The sequence below is a fragment of the Oxyura jamaicensis genome, chromosome 1, assembly GCF_011077185.1.
Source record: "Oxyura jamaicensis isolate SHBP4307 breed ruddy duck chromosome 1, BPBGC_Ojam_1.0, whole genome shotgun sequence".
Classification (NCBI taxonomy): Eukaryota; Metazoa; Chordata; class Aves; order Anseriformes; family Anatidae; genus Oxyura; species Oxyura jamaicensis.
This window is the reverse complement of record NC_048893.1, coordinates 44,341,376-44,348,933: the sequence shown is the minus strand read 5'-3', so window position 1 is coordinate 44,348,933 and position 7,558 is coordinate 44,341,376. Positions and strand designations below refer to the sequence as shown.

Here is a 7,558-nt window from a genome sequence, read left to right as displayed (position 1 = left end):
CTCCTCAGTACCAACTGTTTTTGAGGTGGCTGCCAAGAGGATGGTATCAGTGACCTGGGCCCTAGTGCACGGAATAAGGATCCTCTGCCCAGGTGTCTGTTCACCCTTACTGTCCTCCGTTTCACCTGTGTTTCTTAGTCCCCATAACACAGACATTGCCTACTCACTTGCTCACTTGCTCACAAGCACCCCACATAACCATGCATAGCCAATGTTACTCCAGATTAATGAGCACTTCACGTGTGTCACAGCAGGGGACTATTGCTGTACCTCATGCTTTGTTTGTACCTCTGTGGGCCCCTGTGGTTAAGGATACCATTGTTGTGGGAAAGCCATGGCCTCTTTGCTGGAATGTGTCTATGAGCTGTGTAATTTCAGTCAGTCATCTCACCAAAATTCCCTATACTGGGGTGGGAAGGGCTCTACAAACACATTCATGGATGCCTCTGTTGGAATTAAGATGGGGATAATCAAAAGATAAAGGTTATATACTTCCTCACTTCACCAAATTTGACAAATTTCACCTATGTCCAGGATCCAAAATTATCTAATTTTCAGCCCCTTTTGTTTTTCCTTAGGTGAGTGGAGTCACAAATATTCTTCAGCTGAACTTGTGACATGGACTTTTCATCTTAGTCTTTCCAGCACAAGTTGGACATTAGATGTCTAGTCCTGTTCGAGGTATCTGAAACTGTGTTCACCAGTTGTCCTACTTCTGACAGGAATAAAGAAACAAGCTGCTCTTAAAATCAGAAAAGGCTTTGAGAGCAACTGTATATCAGGAACCAAAGGACATTAATAGGTCTTGATGGCCCTGACTGTCCTCCGCTGGGGCCTCCCCTACACAGAGTCAATTGGGTCAGGGTACTGTTTAAGCTCAAGCCAGGGCGTTCATTCCTGGCCTGAGCAAAGCATGAGGTGTTTTTGGTGTCTTCTCCTGTGCTGGCTTACTGTAGGTAGTTGACTGTGGGTAGGAGCTGTAGCCTGCTTCATCTCCAGTCCTGGGATGAAAACAGGCTGACGCTGCAGGTAACGTATCTCTAGTCCTATACCTGGCCTTGACTGATCTCTGGATGGGCTGTGGGGCCTGATTTGCCACCCTGCTTTTTCTGGGCCTATTGCGATTAGAAACTGGGCCCTGCTCAGCCACTGTGGGACTATCTTTGGTTATTGACTGCTTCTCCTCATGAAGCAGCCCTGCTCCTCCCTGATCCAAAAATGTCTTCCTTGCATAAGGAAGAATGCAGTTTCTTCCAAATGGAATCCTGAATGACTTCTCACAGCCAAATCTGATGTTTCCCTTCCCTCTGGATGTGTAGGCAGATATAATGAGCTTTCTATCAACTACCAAAAGTATGATAGCCCCCTGTGCCCTGGGTGGTCATGGAGCTATTGGGGTAGGATGGGGCTGTTCCCCTGAGCAGTGGGTGCCCATCTGGGGTGCAGAAATGCAATGAAAAGAGCTGTTTGCGTGCCATGCTTCAGAGCATGGTAGTTCCTCTTCTAGAACAAAAAGTATAGAACAGAGGAATGGACAACTTAAAAGGCCAATATTGCCTCTGACTTGCTAAATTGTATTAGTGGATGCTCCTCCTAAACCTCCAAAGTTATATGGCTTATACAATCCATTCATGTTATGCAGACTGTACTTCCTCCCCTATCCTAAAATAAATGGCTTCTTGTTAGCCATTGAACTACTATTAAACATCTTTCTTTTCCCTTGATGCTAAACACATTATTAAAATCAAGTTGAAATTTAAATGTTTGTAGAAGGAATTTTCTTAGTATGTTTCAGACAACAATTTAAAAGCCCATTTAAAAATATCCCGATATCTATTTATTAATGATACTTCACTCATCACCTTTGACATTTAGTTTAAAATAACTGCTTTTTAATGAAAGGGTAGAACATTCAATTACTGGAATAGATCAGCATTTCATATTTTTCTTTCTCTCTCCAAATATTTACATAAATGAAGGCTAACCCTTATTGAACTCAATCACTGTCTTACTGTATAACATCAAAATATCAAGAGGAAAAAGCTTTACTTTGAAGCCTCTAGGAGGACTTCTTATCAGCTAATACTCTATGAACATATTTAACTGAGTTTCCCCTAGTAACTTAGCTGTGATTCCTCTAGTAACTTTTAACCTTGTAACCCCTAGCAGGAAGCAGAACAATATATGCATGTAATATCAGTGCCTTAATTAAAATGTAAAATAAATGAGAGAGAATCTGATGTTATGGAATAACTAGAACCTATTTATAGCAAAATATATTCTGAATTTCAGTTGCAGTCAGCTACAGGGAGGTAGACCATGCTCCACATAATGAAGTGCATTATCTGACTCTGTTGCTGATTCCACGTATATTCAGCTCTTCCCTTGCACCGTCAGCTGTAAGATGGTATCTTGTTAATAACATATATCCTCTTCCCAGAGCATGCTAGTTAACTATTAACTGCCTGCCATCAGAGAGGAATTCCCCCCTTAGGACTGATTGTTCCATGGTCATCTTACAGCTTCATGACTCTACTTTAAATATGTGAGTGATAAAGACAAAATACTGCATTACATCTGTGCAAAACATATGATTGTTGAACAGTCATCCCTATTCAGATACCACATAATCAGAGAGCAACTAATAACTAAAAGGCTCAGGTCAGTGAAAGGCTTATTCAATAATCAAAACTAATCTTAAAAGTGGAGTTAATTCTCCACTTTTTAAATACAGGAAGGGGAAAAAAGATGAACAACTGCTAGGGTTCATTCACCAAAACTTTGCTTCCCATTTCTTTCCTATTATTATTATTATTTTTTTTTTTTTAGCCTGTACAGAAGCAACCTTATCTATTAAGATTACTTAATTATCTTTGTATGATAAAATTTATTGTAAGCTGCTGATAATTTGGCTATCCTTCAAGAAATAAAATATTTCCTTTTCATTACATTGATGAACAGTGATATTTCTGAGAGTGCCTAAGAGTAAGAAATGGCCAGCCCAAGTAGACAGGCACCAAAAGTGTTTTAAATGACTTGTGTTCTCTGTGCAGGAACAATAAAAACAGAGTGCTGAAGGGATGCAAGAAAAGGTGTGGGTGACTCTGTTGTACAGTGTCCATGCCACTGTTTATAACCAAGCTAGAAACTTTCCCAGCTAAAGGCAATGGCTTGTTCTGGGACACAGCATGGTCTGTGGTGTGGGCCATTTAGAAAAGATATTCTGTATATAGGTAGCTGGATTTGGATAATTATCCTGCCACTTCTCTCCCTTAATGCTGTTTAGATAGTCTCATTACACTACAGAAGACATTTGTTTTGCTCTAACTGCTTTTTATTAAATTTTCATTTGCACATCAGGCACAATAAAATATGAACACCTGGCTTGAACTAGTAATGCCACATGTCATTGCTACACGCAACATCTCTTTTGATTGTGTGGATTCTTTCTTTGCTTTTTCCAATAATGTGTTGAAAGTATTGATTAGTGGACAAAGCATCACTTTGCCACTTGCCTTTTTATTATTGTAGGGGAAAGGAAAAACATTTTAATGCAACAAATTAATTGGTGAATGGAGATATTAAATTTTTATTCTTTATTATTATTATTATTATTTTTGTGAGCTCTTCTCTGTCTGTAAAACAGCATCCACACAGTGAGTGAAAAATGCTTTTGTGGAAGTTTTAACAGAAGGTTGGTCTCTAGGGGCTTCTAAATAGCAAATGTGCTATGGCACTAAATATCTAGGACCAGTCTTGCAGGAAACAGAAAGCTGAAAAAGGATTTAAGGTCTTCAGGACTTGTCAAGAGATGAGACATAATATGATGTGAGACATAACATTTGTTGGACATCATGCAGCTTCTGCTGCCTCACCTGGTAAAGGACAAATCCCATTACTAGCCTGAAGATGACTGAAGAAAGCTTTTTTTTTTTTTTTTTTTTTTTTTTTTGGCATGTGTTTCCTAGACACCAGTAGTGGACATTTACTGAAAAGTGTCAAATAGGATGTTGGCATGGTCTGAGTTGTAGAGACCACCTGCCTCTTGTGAGCAAGAGCATTTTGGAAGAATTCTTTTCTTAGCAAGCACTGTCAATTTTGCTAAACATGAATTTGTAAAACAGAAATCTCATCATTTAGAGTGTGGTGACGACTTTCAGAGAGTCAGCCATGAGGACTGAGATAACTTTGGTCTTAAATGTCCTTAGTAGTGCCTGATAGAATGAATTGTAGGCAAAAGTCCCTGAAAACAGTGGTATGCAGTCTTATGGCTTTGATCTCTTCAGAAACCTGACAGACCCATGTGTGTTTGGCTACCAGGGAAGGGAAAGAATATGAGAAAGACATAATACATTTTAAAGAGAAAGATAGACAGTTCCAGTTTCCATGAGGCAAGACTGAGCATGAATACACCTTTTCTATTTTTTTTTTCCTCTTAAATGGAAGGGAATGTTACTGTTGATAACTTCAGGGCCAGTAACTCTCACCTTTCTCCCAGAAAGGAATGTGTTTGTTGCCCAATGCCTCTCTCCTGGAGTAGGAGGCACAGCTTTTGTGTATGCACTCTTGATCAGGCAGTGCAAATATGAAGAGGAGAAGGAGGGAGAACATATACTGTAGGGCAGACATGAACTCATTAACCATGACTGATGCTGCCAGCTGTCCTTCTGGCTGAAGTTTGTCTCAATTCTATTGCCAAATCAACTGATTCCCAGAGGATATGTTGTCAATACAGAACAGAGAATTATTACTCTTACTGTGTAGGTGTGATGTTGTAACAGAACAGGCTGCATTCATCCTTTATTTTATTTCTCTGCTGGGTAAATGAGGACATTTTTGTTCAAGGCTACGTTTTTGTCAGTAGCAAGAGATCAGTATTTTCAGGTGAAGTGCAACCATGATTTGATTTACCTTCTACAGGTACCAATTTCTTCCCTTTTTGCACAAACGGTGCATGAGTGTGCTAGGCTTAAAGTAAAGGGTCTTAGTTTCATTCCTAAAGCTTTATGGGATGAGCCCAAATCAAAACTATGTGGTTTGTTAGAGAGTGTGGCAGATCTGGGAACTAAACTTTAGCGTCCACAAATCCCTGGAATGCTGTAAATCATTCTGCTTCTTCAGTACTTGGTGTAATACTCTGAAATGCTCTATTGCCCTCATAAGTGTAAAATACAACAGAAATACTTAAAAGTCAAGTATATGTTTTGGAATGCCTTTTGGATTCCTTGTCTGGAAAAGAAAATGATGCTGACAGTGTCGTAAAAAAAAATATGTATGCAAGAAAAGTGCACAACACTTTTCAACCACACAGTGCTATTACCCTACCTTTTGAGCCAACTGCCCCCCTGCACCCAGCCAGAGTATTAATGAGAATTTCAAGTCTCTGTCTTGATGGGCAAGCTGGGATTCACAACATTTTAATACAGCCTGCATTTAGGAAGTTTCGCAAAGAAAGAATTGTTAATGAGTAATCCTTGTCCATTAGGGCACTGAGCCAATGAGCCCAAGCTTTGATTCATTGTGTTATCACTACAGGCTTCTGCTAAACCTAAAAACAAAACAAAACATAAATGTTCCTGTGTGAGAATCACTAGGATACTGAACTGAGTGCAGAACTGTTTTACATCCTGCCATCCACAGTCTTGCAGAAAAGGACAGTAAGTAATAATTCCTTAAATAAATATATTTTGCTGTGAAGTTGCGTAGTATGGAAAATTTTCTCCTCTGAATTACTTAGAGTATGTTAATGGATTCTTGGCCAGAAAAAAAGAAGGATTTCTAAAACTAATAATTTATGAAAGGATAATATATGGAGAAATGATTTAATCTACAAGACTTGTGCAACAGCAGAAACTCTGCTTGGGAAACATGTTAAGGTTATGGAAAAAAATGTCAGTGTCGGAATTTGTCATTAGAAAACTGAGTTCAGTGTCTGTGTGTCAGTAAAAAGGAAAGGTTAACTTTGACATAAGTTTTTCCTTCAGTAACGCAATCTAGTTAATTATGTGCCTCAGCTTTATAATTGTACCGGTTTGCTCTTTTTTAAATTTATTTTTAGAAAATAAAAAAAAAAAAAAGTGTTTAATAGGAAAATGGGATGATCTGTGAGGGGATAGTTATACTTGTTTTATGTAATTTCTTTAACTGTCTTGTGTACAGATTCCAGGTGCATCTTCCGAAGTCCAGGACTTTAGCACTTATTTCACAAAACTAGTACAAACAAAAGGGGGTTTCACATTTCAAATGGCTACTGTTTAATTTTATTTTATTTTTTTTTTTTAAGAAAACAATATTTTATTTTGAATACTCCCGCTAGCCATTTATCTTCAGAGTACTACAAGAGTGGCACAGTTTTGACTTAAATTTATTTTTACTTCTATTGCTCATGTTACAGACAGCTTAGAGATCTTGTACTAGATGGAGGTCCCGCTAGGCTAGAAGGGAGTTCAAATACAGGTTAAGATAGAAACTTTGCAGTCTTATGAGGTTAGCCAGGAAAAAGATGTTAGAGAACGGAAGGTGCAGAGAAACAGTATTTAATTCATCCCAGGGACAGTCAGAAACTACCCCACTCTTTGAAGTTACATGCCTAGGTTCAGAAATGGCATCAAATCTTTTGGCAGAGTTTTCAGTTCTACTTGTCCCTGATGTGAAGATTCACATTTTCCCTCAACACAAGCTGTATGAATATCCCACACTTCATCTGTGTCTTTTGTTGCCTTGTTCCTTTGATTTTAAAGATCATATTTAAACAAAACAAACAAACACAGTAAATTTCAACCAACCCCAGTAGCAGTCCTGCCCTTGGTTCTCAAACTTGCTGGTATTTTTGCTTGTATTCTGCATCAGTTGCTGCATAGCTGCCACTGGTGCCATGCATGCCAAAGCGCACTGGCAGTGAAAGGCTAGAAATGAGGAGTGCAAATCTTCATAACGCTTTCATGTCTTTGATACAGTTTACAACAAACAAGAAGGCAAATAAAAAAGCCTTTCATATATGTGAGGCACCACATTAAATATTCTACAAAAAGGCTATGAGGCCAGATCAAAAGCTTGTGAACTAGATGAGAATATTCCCATTAATATTAACAGTGTGTGGATCAGGCCATAGGCTAATGTTGTTACAAAAATTTCTCTTTGAGAATTGGCAGCCAGATGTGTAAAGAATAGGACTAAATTACAGGGCAGAAGGAAGGAAATGTACCTCACTATTTGTATTATTATTATTATTTTTTTTTTTTTTTGCCAGTGCTTTGATATGTCTGTCTTTACTGAGTACTTGAAATATTCAATGATTTTTTTCTGAAGGTAAAATTCAATTTGATTTTTATGGAGCTTTTCTGATGATCACACATATTTATTTTACCTGAAAGGATGGGTCTATAATGCTTTTGTCTTTCAGTGAGCCCAGTTGATTTTGACTTTAATTACTTCATTAAGAGGATTGGTTTTGCTTACACAGAAGCCAGGGGAAGCTTTGGTATTGGCTACAGAAGGGTCAGAGGCAGTCCACTGTTAAGAGTCCACAATAAACTGAAACTTACACTCACATGCAAGT

The 7,558-nt window shown here is 38.4% G+C and overlaps 1 protein-coding gene across 3 annotated transcripts in view; it reads left to right on the top strand.

Moving 5' to 3' along the window:
• The first annotated feature begins 899 nt into the window (after positions 1 to 899).
• Positions 900 to 7,558, top strand: part of NR1H4 (nuclear receptor subfamily 1 group H member 4) — a 44,635-nt gene continuing 37,976 nt past the window's right edge. For 2 of the 3 annotated variants that reach the window (XM_035347359.1, XM_035347343.1), the window contains exon 1: positions 5,501 to 5,657. The gene's annotated coding sequence lies outside the window, so the exon portion shown is untranslated. Of the gene's footprint in view, positions 1,030 to 5,500; positions 5,658 to 7,558 lie in introns of those variants that run through there. The other variant, XM_035347351.1, reaches the window with a different exon arrangement.